The 16,313-nt window shown below is 46.5% G+C and overlaps 1 long non-coding RNA gene across 1 annotated transcript; it reads right to left on the bottom strand.

Annotated features, from left to right (window-relative positions):
* Positions 1–9,627: 9,627 nt before the first annotated feature.
* Positions 9,628–13,413, bottom strand: LOC146772536 (uncharacterized). Its single transcript, XR_014972353.1, has 4 exons — positions 13,194–13,413; positions 10,525–10,601; positions 10,140–10,193; positions 9,628–9,862 (listed from the first exon to the last, which is right to left on the bottom strand). It is a non-coding gene; the product is annotated as an uncharacterized LOC146772536 (long non-coding RNA).
* Between the last annotated feature and the right edge of the window lie 2,900 nt (positions 13,414–16,313).

Here is a 16,313-nt window from a genome sequence, read left to right as displayed (position 1 = left end):
GCCGAACCAGTAATTTAGGTCCCCAAAAATAGCGAGGTGGGAGTGCAGTGTAAGAAGGGAGGACAGTTGTTCACTCATGATGGTAGGAAAAAGCGGCATAGAGTGTGGAGGACAATATAGCAGGAGAAGAGTGAGGGGACCAGTGTCCGTTTGCACATTAATGAATAGATTCTCCACCTCGGAGAGGGGGAGAGAGTAGGAGGTGATGGAGTTAAGGCGTTTGGAAATGATGGCCGCTACCCCGCCTCCAGGCCGTTCGCCAGGGCGGTCGGCGTGGAGGATGTAGTAATCGGGGGGAAGTGCCGCCAGAATATCTGGCAGGGATTCTGAAGTGAGCCACGTCTCTGTGAGGAGAAGCATATCGGGACTAGAAGTGGATAGCAAGATAAAAATGTCCTCAGAATGCTTTACTAAGGAGCGGGTATTCAGATATGTTACCCGAATGGACGTGGTGTTCCTGGTCGGCATGATTGGGGGAGGACGACCGTCGATGGGGGGTAGGTCGGAGCGCATGAGGCCAGCAGAGGAGATGCAACACAGAGCCGTAGGAGATGGTACAATGGCAGTGTTCTCGAGATCTCTGAGTGCCTGAGGTGAGTAACTGATGGAGTGGGCAGCGTGGCATGCCCTCAGGCCCGTCCTGGTGCGGACGGGCGCAGACGGGCTTGCCTTTGGCGCGCCGCCGGCGCGCCCGCTGTGCCCGTCCGCTGCGCGGACGTGGAAGGCACATGATTTAGGTAGAGGAAAAACAACAGGAAAGGGCGTAGCCTGTTGTAAAGGGGGCGTGGCCTGACCAGGCTTCCCCAGAATGACGTCGCCAAGTGTAGCGGCCCGCGACAGCGTTTCGATCGGCTGTGCGGGGATGGTAGTAGCGAAGGTGTTGCCAACAGGGTGAGTTAAAAAAGAAACACAAAAACAATTTTTAAAAGTACTCGTTGCTCCCGGCTTTCCGCCTCAGGAGTTCTCTCTATCTGCCAGCGCTTGAGATTTGGCGCGTTTTAAAGTGGAGGGGGCGTGGCCTTGACCAGGCTTCCCCAGAATGACGTCGCCAAGTGTAGCGGCCCGCGACAGCGTTTCGATCGGCTGTGCGGGGATGGTAGTAGCGAAGGTGTTGCCAACAGGGTGAGTTAAAAAAGAAACACAAAAACAATTTTTAAAAGTACTCGTTGCTCCCGGCTTTCCGCCTCAGGAGTTCTCTCTATCTGCCAGCGCTTGAGATTTGGCGCGTTTTAAGGTGGAGGGGGCGTGGCCTGTTGTAAAGGGGGCGTGGCCTGACCAGGCTTCCCCAGAATGACGTCGCCAAGTGTAGCGGCCCGCGACAGCGTTTCGATCGGCTGTGCGGGGATGGTAGTAGCGAAGGTGTTGCCAACAGGGTGAGTTAAAAAAGAAACACAAAAACAATTTTTAAAAGTACTCGTTGCTCCCGGCTTTCCGCCTCAGGAGTTCTCTCTATCTGCCAGCGCTTGAGATTTGGCGCGTTTTAAGGTGGAGGGGGCGTGGCCTTGACCAGGCTTCCCCAGAATGACGTCGCCAAGTGTAGCGGCCCGCGACAGCGTTTCGATCGGCTGTGCGGGGATGGTAGTAGCGAAGGTGTTGCCAACAGGGTGAGTTAAAAAAGAAACACAAAAACAATTTTTAAAAGTACTCGTTGCTCCCGGCTTTCCGCCTCAGGAGTTCTCTCTATCTTCTATCTATCTATCTATCTGTTTTTTGTATAATGCACTTACAAAAAATATTGTTTAGTGAATTGTTTATTTTAGGGTAATTTGAATTACAGTTCTTTAAAATTGGATATCCATGATTTAATTACCGCATTTTGTATTTCCATTACTTGATATACATTGTATAAATCCATGACTTACCCTAAATATTGCAGCTTGAATTAGTTAGGTTCCAGACAAGTAGGCAACTTAACCACCATCTGTGCTTCAGGATTTGGTGCAGAACCAAGACCCAGACAGCTGCTTCTAAAGCTGTGGGAAATCTGTAATAGAAAGCAAGGACAAATTGGTACAAAGCTCAAGTGGAGAATCCAATATCTTCAGGTGAGAATGACAAATATTTGTGCATACTGTACCAGCATTAAGGTCTTCCAGTGTCAAAAGGCAGCAGCTCTTTCATCAACATGAGTGTTTCTCCTCCAGTGATTGGAGTATATTTCACTGCGAGATGCCTGAATAGAGGCGTTCTGTGCAGCCCTTGGTTGCCAGAATTCAGGCTATCTCGAGAGAGGTGACAGATCGGCACCAATCTCTGCCACCTCTCAGTTGACGTCAGCACTGCAGCCGGTTCACCCAGTGGGACGCCAAAAACAAAAACCGGTGCCCACATGGGGCTCGGGCTGCAGTGCTGAGGTCAGGGCTTAAATAAGCCACTTTTTTTTATTTTAAATTTAGTCATCCCATAATAGAAATAAAAGGAAGAAAAAAAAAAAGTAGAGAAAGTGGGGATACAAAAGATAGGAAAGAGAAGAGGCTGGAGAATTGCTGTAAAACAAAAAGTTAAAATTCCGTTAGTACTCAGTGGGTATCATAGCTACCCCTTTAGTGGTACTCAACCAAATATTTTGCGTCTAAAGACAGACGCAGAAAAGATCCCCACTCGCCATCCCTCATGGGAGACTAGCGGCTCAAATGCTGGACCATGCACCCTTAATTGGTACATGAAAGTATTGCAGTCACCACATTGCAAAGAGACTGTAAGCATTTATAACAACTGCAAATATAAGCAGTTCATATGACATTTCTAAACTTTATATATGGTCATAGGCAGGCGCAGGAAAGTGCTTCTTGACATGGTTAGCCCCCACTTTTAGCCTGGTGTATGATGTGATTTTGATAGTACACTGGGTCCCTGTATCAGATCTTTCCTAAAACTGAACCACGATTTGCAAAACTTCAGCGACCCCTCAAGTCCTTATTAAATGGTGCCCTTGGTACCTAGGGCATTGGTACTGAAGAGGGTCCACTGGGGGGGCAGCACCAATTAAGCCACCCCAGAGACCTCCTAACCAAGACCAGGCTGCGTGTCTTGGTGCAGAGAAAAAAAACTAAAGCGTTGCCATGGTACACTACCCGGTTTGCCATGCCCCCATACACTGCACGAGGTATAGTTAAGTCATCCTTACTGCAACCCTGTTAGCCTTAAGGCAGGGTGACTATATCCCATGTGTAGACATATCTGCCTGAGCATATATGACCCTACAGTATAAAGTCCATTATTAGATGTTGTAAGCGCACAGGGAAGCAACAGAGAGTACATGGGCTGGATAGTTGTCATTACGACATTCCTAGTGCCATGATGGCTTCCCTACCGCGCCCCCCCCCCACCCCTAAAGACGTTTGATACCAAACACCCAGTCTTAATGAATCCTCATTGATTCCAGTGTTGGAATAATAAATGCACACTCCTGAAAACCTACCAAGCACCTCTGTGGTCTCAGACTAGTCTTAACCATCCTACCACCAGACATGTTTCTGACCTCATGGGGTGAGGGCCTGCACTCTGAGGCCAGGAACAAAGCCTGTTCTGGGAGGAGGTGCTTCACATCCCTCCCAAGACAGGATGGCTGTCAGACCTGGCATCTTTTGGCATTTCCTCAGTCTTTTTGCTTTCAGACATCCTGGTTTTGACTGTTTTTGCTGGTTGTGTCTCTGCGCACTCTCACTGCTGATCAGTGTGCAAGTGCTCCTACTGTAAATTGTGTTTATGGATTGGTGTTTACATAGTTGGCTTATTTGATTTGCCTTTAAGTCCCTTGTACAGTGCACTGTGTGTGCCCAAGGCCTGCAAATCAAAAGCGGCTAGTGGGCCTGCAGCACTGTGCCACCCATACAAGCAGCCCTTCAAAGGGTTCTCAGAACTGCCACTGCAGTGTCTGCGCGCAGTTGTGACTGCCATGTCGACCTGGCAAGTGCACCTACTTGCCAAGCCCAAAAGCTGGCCTTTTCTTACATGTAAGGCACCCCTCAGGTAGGCCCAAGGTACCCCCATGGGCATGGTACAGTGTATGTGAAAGGTAGGACATGTACTGATGTGTCTGACATGTCTTGATAGTGAAAATGGAAATACTATTTTACTATTGGAAGGCTATCTGTCCCATAGGATAGAAGTAGATATTTTGTAACATCTTACAAGTACAACTTCCCATTTTGACAAGATAAAGAAATGGAGTTTGGGCTCTCTGAACTCCAAATTTAACACATCTTTTAATAAAAATGTTTTAAATTAGGTTTGAAAATGCTACTTTTAGAAAGGATGCAAAAAGAACAATTGATTGACAGAATGCAGAACAATGTCATACATTCACACCAGTACAGAGATCTGGGCCTAAATCCATCGTTTTTTTGCTCCCAATGCCATTCCATAGTGAGCAAAAGAATGATGAACTTAACCCAGATCGCGACTGGTGGCGAATGTTTTGATTTGTTCTACATTCAGTCCCATCAATTGTGTGCCTTATCCTTTTAGAAAGAAACCATTTTCTTGCTTTACTATCCTGCGTGCCTCTGTTGGGTTGTGGATTGACTGTGGCTTTGGAGTGACAGGGGCTGGGCATTCACTGTAGACAACCACTGGGGGGGACGGGGGTTTGAGGTGAGTCCTGCCTTTCCTGGATGAGTCAGGGATAGGCTGAATAGACCTGGGCTGCATTTAGAGTAGTGGGAGGAGATTTCCTTGCACCTGAATAGGCATGGTCTGCCTTACACAACACTGTCTCCACCTACTGCCAAGAAGCTGGGCCAGAGAGGACAGAACTGGTTTGGCCTAAGCACAGAGACACTGCCACAAGAGAACAAAGGGACATGTGGTATAAATATTGGGGCCTAGAACTTTTTCACCAATGAACCTGCCAAGAAGAGCTGGAGCTGTGAGGACGAACTAACACTTTGTGTTCTTTGCTGGGTTGGCCTGCAGTGGCTGCTTCTGTCTTGGGCAGAGAAAGGACTGGACTGAACGTTCTGCAACTTCTGAGTTTCTCCAAGGGCTTGAGGTAGAGCTTGCCCCTTATTCAAGAAGTCTTGAACCAGCACTGGGAACGGTGTGTTTTGTGCTGCAACAGAAGGAAAGCAACCCAACGCCATCACCAATGCCAGCTCCGTGTCCTGAAGGCACCGCAGAAGGCACCGCCGCACTTCACACCAGAACCCTGGTCTCACCGAGCCGCTGCTTGCACCACAGCCTATGGGCACCACACTTCACACCGCTGCCCTGGTATAGACACCACCGTTCCACGCTGATAAGCAACATTGCTGCTTGCACCGTGGTTTGAGCGCACCGCTTGCAAGTTACATGATGCACCGCCCGCATCCTGCGCCGCAGCCTTGGCCTACAGACGCCATAAACTTCAGCTAACCAGCTGACGACATCGCTTCAGCAACGAAGACACTGCTGCTTTCACTGCGACGAGCACCACACCACAGCCCTGATCTCCCCGATGCCGCTGGACGCCCATCACCAAGCTGCTGCCTGCAGTGTGACCAGAGGGCACCGCCCGCCGCACTGTACTGTAGCCCTGACGCTCCAGACTTCAACCGCAAGGAGTCTGATCTGCAACACCAGACTACTCCTGCACAGACCTCCAAAACAGACGCCAGCTCTACGTGAGGTCACAGACACCCTGCATTTCTAAAGGTACTGTTTTGCTGGTCTTCCTCAACAAGGTAGCTGGCCCACAATGCCGTGGTCAACCAGAATGGTTTGGATTTTTTTGTTCACGATGTCGTGAGAGCACCAGAAAAGAGCCGTCAACTTCGAGGAACTGTGGTTTTAGTCTATTTTTGATTAATATGAGAACTTTATGGTGGATTTATTGTTTTTAGGTCTTTTATGCACAGATAAAATATTGGATATTTTTCTAAAACTGGTGGGGTGTCCTTTTGTAGCGTTTGCTGTGTTACTGTTGGTTATGTGCAAATGCTTCACAAACTGCCTCTGAGACAAGCCTGACTACTCGTGCCAAACTACCAAGGGGGTGAGCAGGGGTTATTTTAGAAGTGTATTCCCCTTATCCTGACTAGGAAGAAGGGTCCCAACTTAGGCCGGGTAACAACCTGTCAACTAGTCCCCCATTTCCAACAATTGCCTTCTAAGGCGAGCAGCTTCAAAAGGCAATGCTGCCTTTGAATTAAGAGGCAGGTCAGCTAGTGGAGGATGCCAACCCCTCCTTTTCTGCTACACATTTGGCAGGTGGCAAAATTCGGAGGTGGGTCCCCATTCCACCAGCTCCACCCAGAAGGTGGGGCAGGTGATGTGGAGCCCATTTTTCATTTCCCTCCATCTAGGGAGGAAAGGCAATTAGCCAATTGGTGTCAGGGTAGTGCCCCTTCCCACAAAAAGTGGTCACTTAGAGGGTGTAGACACTCTAAAAGTAGGTAGCCCATTGGCTACTACTTTTCACACCCTTAAAGCCCCTAAATTTGGTATTTAGGGGAGCATCCCTGAACTTAGATGCGAAGGACACAGAAGAAAAGATCAAAGAAGAGTTGCTGACCCAAAGACTAAGGCCCTGCTGCAGAAGATTTGCAGCAAACCCTGCCTGCTGCCGTAAGGACTAGACATTCATTGTGTGCCGTCTTGGAACTGTGAGACCGCCAAGAACCCTGGAGCTCTTCAAGCCTACTACAAATCGCCAGAGAACTCCCTTGGAGTAGAGGTACTTCTCACCTGCAGTCTGCAATTAGCAAAACCACTTAGTCTAGTTTGTCGACTTCCTGCTCCGACGCAGCACCCAAAAGTGGTACATCATCTCCCGAGGATCAAATCTGTCTCCCTGTCAAGTTGGTTGACACCAGGATCTACCGGAGCAATGCCACACCATTACCCTGGGTACCAGGCCCCCCTACTGCGAGACAGTCCAATCCTCACTCCACCTACCCAGGAAGCAAGCACCCATCGAGAGATGTCAAGACCTCTCCCCCCACCACTTTGCGATTAGCTCAGCTGTCCCAGAATCGCCTCTCCAAGCTGCCTGCTCCTGACTGAGACTACATCTTGATTTGCAGCACCCAGCTGGCAGATCTACTTCCTTTGCGCAGTGTGTTTTCAAGTGGCCCCCTTCTTCGTAGCACACCAGCTACCAACTACCAGACCACCCGAATGAATCCGGGACACTCCTGAGAATCCTCTGTGTAACATTGAGCCTTGCTACTTACCTAAATACCAAAGGTGATCTTTGAAATCCAACTGTGTTTCCATATGCATTGCTCCATTTACTCCTATTGCCGTCAATGGTGCGTAATTGCAAACAAAAGTAACCGCTTTTGCGAACATTGAAAATTGCCAACTTAAAAAGTACTTACTGTAGAATTAATTTCTTGGTCTGACAATTACACTAAAAAGTAATTTCTTTTTAATCAATTGTCTGATTTATTCTCTCGTATTGCCTCTGAGTGCAACAAATGCTTACCACTACCCTCTGATAAGCCTAACTGCTCTCCCACGCTACCACAGAGCGTTAGTATTATCTACTTTAGCCTCTGTATACCAATCTGGGACCCATTGGACTCTACACAGTGTACTTCGTCTTAGTGCACTATAGAGAGCGAGCGTCTTACAGCAGGTAGTCCAGGCGACTGCCATTGCCAACTATTGTGGACAAAGCCACAGCGTGATCAAAGTTAATATCCAGAAACAGACACGGCTGTTAGCATCCCCATCTACAACTCTTGCCTCATACTCTCCGGGAGAAGTGACAGCCCAAGTAAGATGGCTCCCTTCAAATATTGCAATCCCTGGCTTGCCAGCTGGCTTCTGAAAGGCAGGGCAGCGTTTCATAGGAACGGTTGTAGTAAAAGGCCCCAAAGTGCATGTTTTTCCACGAGCAGCTGCTTCACAACACAGGGCCGGGCTTAAATGTACTAGGAAAAAATATTTTTAACATTGTCCTCAAACATTCAACTTTTGCATTTCAGCGCTTCCATCTCCCATATACAAGCCTTAAATGTGGTGCATGTTCAAGTCTTCCCCGTTATCAGTCCTTGAAAGATTGCAGGTTACCACCATCTAGCATCTAAAAGCTTATTGGAAAGGCCCAACTCAGTGGCACCACTCTGTATTCCACTTACGGGACCCATTGTGAAAGAGCTGGAACAATTCCTGCAAGTTTCCAGAAATGCCCCACCACCCAATATTTACAAGTGTTTCACCCTCACCCTACATGCTTAGATCAGGCGAAGTAGGTGAAAAGGTAGAGATAAGGCACAGAGCTACTTAGCTGTAAAAGAAGCCTTACCATAGATTTTTTTTCCCCATTACAAAAGCTGCCAGGAAGGCTGCTAATATGGACCGTTCAATTGTACATCTGGCTGTTGCTTTCACAAAGAGAAGCGCAGGATCAACTTTAGCCTTAAAGCCAGCTGAAAGTCCGATACAAGATAATAGTAACTTCCTAAAACGTGTAGGAGAGCACTGGAAGCATGGGGCAGCCGTCACAACAGGACATAGCCAGGAACCAAAAATGTACGGCCTACATAGTGTAATATGGGCAGTAGCATGAATTCTCAAAAGAATCTTCATGGATCCTAGTCAATTGATGCCACCCGCTCACCACGTGACACTGCCCATCATCTAGATGATAAACATTAACTCAAGCTATAATTTGTGGTTTTAGGCTGCACAGGAGCTTAGAATAAGGAGATGGGGGAACCCATACGATGAACTGCGACACATCATAGTGGCAGTGACAAATGTTTGAGGTGGGAGTTTGGTTGGCATCAGATTCTCTGGTGAATGCAGGAGCACAATAAAAAGGTAGATTGAAGAGTTTCCTTCATTGCATTGAGGGCAAGTGCAAAATGAACTGTTGATGGACAAGTCCATCCTCCAGCAAGGAGGTAGAATGAATTCCCTGATCTGTTCATTCAAGAGCCTGAATTCCTAGCCTTGAGAAATGTAGTGCTGAAAGTGGTCTTTTTTGTCCTAAACAGCTATGTAGTTTGTGGGATACACAGAATTGTAGGATGTCAGGGTAAGATTTGGCTCTTAAGCATCCATAGTTCACAAAGTAAGTTTGGAGATGTCCAGGTTCATCACAGGCGGGGGAGGGGAAACACATTAGAAGAGCCAGCGGAGCCCAGGTTACTCGACTGAGGGCACTCAAGGACAGATAACGAGATGATGGCAGAAACGCCTTTTTTGGAAAGTTGTAGTTTAACACACCACACACTACTCTGAGAAAGTGCACTAATGACAAGGCAGAGTTTCTGCAGTTAGGATTTTTTGCAGTTTGAAGACCTCCAAGTCCCCTTGCCTCCCTGGGTGTGCACAGTTGCTGTAGTAGTTTCACTCTGTGTTCTTCCTATCTGCCTCCATGGAGTCTGGTTACAAAGAGCCACACTGCAGCCTATAACAGAGGAAGCCTGGAGTGTCACAGTAGGTTTTGACCACATGCATCAGTGCCAGATTACTCGGGGGTACACTAAGTTTTAATGCGGTTCCCTCATTCCATCCTGAAAATGCTCTGCAAGGACAACTCCAAGTTGAGCAATTCAACAACGCTGCTTGAAACCGGCGAATTCAGATCACAGGACTGGAGAAATTGAGTCTCATTGGCAATCGCCATGTTTTGTGGATTAATTTTATTTGGAGAAATTAAAGTTATGAACACACTAATTGTGTATAGTCCACACAACCCACAGGGAAAGCAGCTGAATTGCAAAGAGGAAGAAGCTAGCCGAATCTTCACCAGCTGCTGAGGAGAGGTCGCTCGTGGGGTAATGTTCGCAGGCAAGACCCAGCCAAGGACTCCATGACCAGGACTCCCATCAAAAGACTGGCAGGCAAAGGAACTGAAAGGCTTGGAATTGCCAAGGCAAACTATACCACGGTGTACCAACTTGTTACACTGCACCTCTGCAACATCCTAAAATAAAGAACAAAAAGTTAAAGAAAACTCAAGCAATAAACAGCAGCCCTTCAAAGCAGACCACTCAATTTTAGGGGAAAAAGTGCACAAGCAAAATCGGGGCAGCAACTTAAATTCAGGTTAAGTTTGAAAACATGCAACTGTCCCATCAGACAGCCAAAGCCACAGCTGCGTCTACCACACTAAAGACAGCCTTCCAGCAGATCACATAGGCTAGTGGGTAAAACACCATCCGGCTACAGTCCCACCTCTTGCAAAGGTCAACTGTACTCACTGAGAGGATGAGAAGTTCTGAACAGTTGCAGAAGACAAAGAACCAGCTACAACCCTGCATGAAAACAAAAATAGACATTGCAAGGCACCCTTGTACTGGTCCAAAGCAGGAACAGAACTCCGAAACGAGGAATATTTCTTACTAGGGGCTGAACTAAGGCATTGCACTGATCTTTCAGCCGAAAACTAAGTTCTGGGGCATCATCTTCCCAAATTCATCATAAGAGTTTCTCACGCTTTAGACCCTTCTCCCACAATCAGAAGTAACACATTCGCTCCCTGAAATCCCAGCGCGCCAAGCAGTCCGTACCATTTGATAAATAACCCTGCAGAAGCCCTCCTCCTAGATTGAGCTGCATCCCAAGAAACTAATATTGGGGCCTTACCTTGGAGCCAGGCTCGTGGGCTTCAAGGATCACCGGGGAGTGTTGGTGGAAGAGGAGAAAGAATCCAAACTGTAGTACTGTAAAATATAATCATGAAACAGACTAAAAATTGAAACGGCCAACACAACCCGCACAGAATTCACCCTTCTTAAACTCAAGTTCAATTAAAAAAAAAAAAAAAAAAAATTACAAATACACACAAAACTTCTGTTTTCATCTTCTGCACTTCAGATTTCCAACCCCCCCCCCCCCCCCCCCCCCCCCCGGAGACTCACTATTCTCCTTTCGAGGCTCACAGCTGCACTGTAACCGTAGGTTAGAGTAATGTAAACTACTAAAGAGGTTGCTTGATATAGTGTTTAGAGGACTCCAGTTTTCCAAGACCGGCGCTTCCCTTCCAGGTAGTATTTTTCCATGGGAGTTATTCCAGTTTCTTAAAGTGAACTAAAACTCCCAGAATACAAACAAGTACCAATAAGAAATAAGGTCCCTTGACAAGTCACTGAACCATTGCTACAACAAATAATAATAAGTCGATTTTATTTGGGGGTGGGGGGAGAGGGAGGAAGAAGAGAATGAGAAGTGGTGCATGGAAGCATTTAGCAATGGAGAAAACATTTTTTTATATAGTAAACACCACAATACTAAAATGCAAAAATATAAACATTTAACCTCAAGACTGCCAGTACTGAAATGCATAAAAACTAAACATCACTTTAAACGTTTTGCTCAGTACAAATAAACGTTTTTACTTGAAATACTAATAAAACGATACGGAGACAAAAACGGAGAAATCAATTCTAGAACTTTAAAATGAATTATAACAGCATCTCAAAGGCAAACTTTACCTGGGAGAAAAATAAAAAACAACACACACACACACACCCCTCCCCCCCCCCCCTCTGTACGCCGCCGACCCCCGCCAATGCACTGCAGTACTGACCTGCAGTACCTGGTGCTAGTCTGGAATTGGCACCATTAACACAGACATCCATACACTTGAGGCCATAAACTACCATAAATGCATGCCTGAAAAAATAAAATAGGAAACTACCCCCTTACCCCCCAAAAAATTGAACTCAATACAACACTTTATTTTATTGAAATATATAGTGCTGAGAATCACTGGAGGAATCGTCCTGCTGCCTGGCTCCAAGGCGGGCTCAGAATGTGACCACGGACCCAAGATTTGTTTTATGATGCAAAATGAACATCTTTGACATTGAATTTCAAGAAGCCATACTCCCATCTCCTACTGCTTAATCCAGAGTGCTTTGTTGGTTCTGTCCCTGCGCCTTTTAAAGCGGAACCACCGCTGCCACGTGCTCCTTCGAATATAACTCACCACATGACTTAAGCACATTAAGACATGAATTGCTTGGATTTACAGGATGTTTTATGCTAATTTGCTGTTTTATGCTGCACTCTTATGGCTCTAACCAGCCGAATAAAGTTGATTTTGACTTGACTTGTACTCACCAGATGATGGAGGACGGTGCTTTCACCATGGTGGAAATGGCTTTTTGTTCTCTTTGGTGTCGTCCTTTGTCTTTGTGTGTTTGTCCCTCCCCCGAAGTATGGGTGCATTACTCATGTCCTTCCACTGCTAATTTTTTCAGGCTCTACTTTTTGCTGTGTGTTGAGGCACTCTACTAGAGTGCAACTTTTTCGACAGTCTCCCTCGTGTACTTCCAGGGGCGGCTGGTGACATTTGAAAATGGTGGGCGTAAAAGTGCTGGAGGAGTGCCCCGTAACATAACCTGGACGCTAGCTTACCACTTCGGCGCAAAGGTGGGAGATAAAGCTGCCAAGCCAGAACACCCTAAATTAACATCCCAAACATGTGCATTACCGCCAGCTCCCAAAGGCCTAAAGTCGAGCCAAAACGCACTATGAAACTAGGCCCAAAACACACCTTCCCCTCCATGGATTTTCTTCAAAACACTTGCAATCAAAATTAGACCTTCCCAACTCCCAGCTAAGCAAATCCACTCGGAACCACCTGCAACAGCCTACAATCGAACCCCAAAAACATGCAAAACTCACGTTTAACATGGGCTCCTATGGCAGCTCTTTCCCTTCCTCGACTGTGCCAAAAAACACCCTTCCCATCGATCGATTCCTCCCAAACTTCCTGCACACCCATAAATTCCACCTCCCTGCCACTCACAGCAGCCCCGTTCCTGTCGATCCACTAGAACCCCCTAAAAAACACTTCTCCATGCACCCCAACACCGCCCATTGGATAACATTGCAATCCGGGCCTTCACAAAAAATGCTCTTTTTTCGCACTTCCACTACTTCGATCATCTTCAAACTCACTGGGACACTAGTTCCAGCCATTACCAAGAATCTCAGCAAGAATTACACAAATCCATCCACTGGAAGGGGTACGACTTTTCACCCAAACACAAGCCTCCCGCAAACCCACAAAAACACCCCAAAATCAGCCAAATCTGGATGGAATTTTGCAAAACCACCCTAAAACCTTCCCAACACCATTATGCACGAACCTGAATCGGGCCCTGAGCCCTAGACTCTGGGAACCCTAGCAAATTTCAACCCTAAACCCTAAACACCACCCCAACTCTACCACCTAACCCTAAACACCACCCCAACCCTACCACCAGCAGCGGGAGAACTGAATTAAAATCAAAACAAAAACTTACCTGTCCGCCTCTGCTCCTGGTCCGCGTTGGCGCCTCTGCCCCCTTCAAACCGGAACACCACGTCAGCACTGGAGTGGCTGTGCCCTCAGCCAATCCTGGCGCTGCTGCAGCAACGCCCCAATGGATGCACCGCGCCTGTGTACTTCTACCTCCTCCATGTTCCAGTTACCCACAGACCCTATCCGGTCTTTCTTGAAGTCCCCAAACGCAATCCCTCTGCTGTTCCTGATGCACCCTCCTGCCATTAATCATGTTGTCAGGCCGCTCACGCCCTTGTGTCCCCCTCCTATCCACCCTCCTGCCGTTGGCATTTGTTCCCAGTGCTGACTTCGTAATACTGCTTTTTTAGGTCTAAGCTGTCTGGTTTGCTAAAGACATCTTGGGGACATTCCGAAAGCTTCTGTAGGAATACATTCCGTGCGTTGCTTACCATTGGCTTTGTGGTTTGTAACTAATATTTTCTGGCTTTCTATTTGTTGGCATTATTTGTCTTAGGCTGTCCAGGTTCAGTTCGTCCCTCCCAAGGAACAAAGCCTTTTCACACTACCTCTCCTTGTATTTTTCCACAAGTGCACCTTTATTTGTTCTTATCTTGACACATTCGCTGTGCATTCAAAGACAGAGGTCAAATGTCAGGCTCTGTCTGAGGAAGTTGGGGGTGTTTGCTTTTCTTTCTCTGACTTCAAAGTGAGAGGATTTATTTGACAATCTTGCTGGATATGGGAGTGGGCGGTAGAAAGGGATTTTTGACTAAAACACAACAACATTTAAAGGAACTGTGCGAGTATTTCAGAATATATCAGAATGAGCAAAGCACAAATGAAGAACATTTTGTTGTTAATTCTGAAGTGCGTTGGAAATAAATAATTGAATATGATCAAAACTAAATGTGCACACAAAGGCAGTGCAGTCCAACAGGCGTGATGATGGACTGAAAACAGGTCTGCTCATATAGAGTTAGTACAAGTATTAGATCTTTTGTGTTAGGTAATGCATGTACAATGAGATTTTAATTGTCATTGGTTTGTTGTTGGTTAGGGAGCCCTAGTATGTTTTACTGATGAAATTTGTGTAAATATGCATCAGCATGATGGTGAGGTGTATGTATTTTGGTGTCAATATTTTTATGCACTTTTGTATATAAATGTATATTTTATTCGTTTTCAGCCCTGATGAAGTCCCATGTTGGGGACAAAACTGGTTGGCCGGGTTCCATTTGGATGTAACAAAAAGAATAAAGAAAGAAACATATTATTGAAACATTATACCATGGCTCCTGCTTTATTGGAACATATATCATGAGGTAATAATTTGAAGAAACTTGGCATCAATTGAATTCTGAACGTTGAAAATAATATCTTTGCACTTCCTAAGCACTCCCTTTTTTGTGCATTTTCTTTGTTGGATATATGGTCTGTGAGCAGTAAGGCCATTTGAGGGTTGAGTGGTGTATCCATATACGCTCAATACAATCACTCATGCAGCTATTTTGGAGCCAATATTGCTCTCGCTAGTGGTATACGATCAAAACAAATCAATACACCAGGTGATGCCATCTCCACACATTATTGCTTGTGTGCTGTATGGTTTTATTAGTAAAACTGTATGTCTGCGCAAATGTAATGGTCATTTAAATTGAAAACGCGTTGTCTGTATTGGCAGTACGCTACCACACCATGCTTACGCCACTTTACGTCACTGCACTCTGCACCACTCAACTCCACGCCACTGCACTATGTGCTACTGCACTCTACTCCACTCTGCACCACTCCACTTCACTCTACGTCTCTCTACTCTGCTCCACTCTACTCTATTCCACTGCACTGTACTCCACTCTACTGTACACCACTGCACTCTTTGCCAACCCAATGTACATCATTCCAGTCTAGGCCTCTCCACTATACTCTGCACAACTCCACTCTACGCCACTACAATCTATGCCACTCTGTAACATTGCACTCCATGCTAATACACTCTACGCCAATGGGCTCTAGTCTACACCATTCCACTCTACACCCTTACACTGTATGCCAATCCACTGTGCTCTACTCTAATTTACTCTGCACCACTACACTCTATGCCACTGCACTCTACACCACTTTACATCATTACTCTACGCAACTCTACTCTACCCTGCTCCACTCTACTTCACTCTGCTCTGAAGCAATATACTCTACACTTCTGCTCTCTGCGCCACTCCACTCTACACCACTTTACTTGAAACAACTGCACTCTAAGTCATTGCACTCTACACTTCACCACTGTAGTCTACGCCACTGCTCTCTACGCCACTCTTCACCACTGCATTCTACAACATTCTTCTTTGCAACACTGCACTCTCTGTCGCTGAACTCTACGACACTCTACTGTGCACTCTATGGCACTGCACTCTGCAGCACTCCATTCCATGCCACTGCACTCTACACCACTGTACTCTACTCTGCAACACTCTATGCCACTGTATTCTGCCCCACTCCACTCTACTAGGCACCACTCTAATCTGTGCCACGGCATTCGACGATGCTGCATTGTAAGCCACTGTTCTCTGCAACACTCTGTGCCAATGCACTCTACATCAGTCTGCTCTACTCCACTCCAATCCACTGTCCACAACTCCACTCTGTACCACTTCAATACACAACACTCTATGCCACTACACAGCACTCTTAGCTTTTCCACTCTGCCATACTCCACGCCACTCTCCTCTACGCCACTAACTTTTAGCCATGCTGAGCAGCAGCCACGCTGGTGTACAAAATGACTAAAACACATTGCCAAAGCCAATAGCTCTTGCACGTAGGTGAGAGCTATTGGCTTTGCCAATGGTTGTTAGTAATATAGCCTGCTGCTGAGCACAATACCAGTTATTTAAGTCACTCTCCTGCGTTAAAGGCCTGAGCTGCAGGCAAAGGCCTATAATGAAGAAGAGGGGCTTTAAAAACTGGCATATAAATCAAAGAGAAACAGAAAAACACGCACTGGAATGTTGAAGCAGCAGGGCTTTAACAGCCATTATTGGCCCCCACCCACTCCACTGTCTTTAAGGGATAGCTCAACAGTACAGTGCTCTCATTTATGAAATGGGTGCTGCAATTCAATTTTTCGGCAGGAGGAATGACC

This window comes from Triturus cristatus, chromosome 12, assembly GCF_964204655.1.
Source record: "Triturus cristatus chromosome 12, aTriCri1.1, whole genome shotgun sequence".
NCBI lineage: Eukaryota > Metazoa > Chordata > Amphibia > Caudata > Salamandridae > Triturus > Triturus cristatus.
This window is presented reverse-complemented; position numbering and strand designations above follow the sequence as displayed.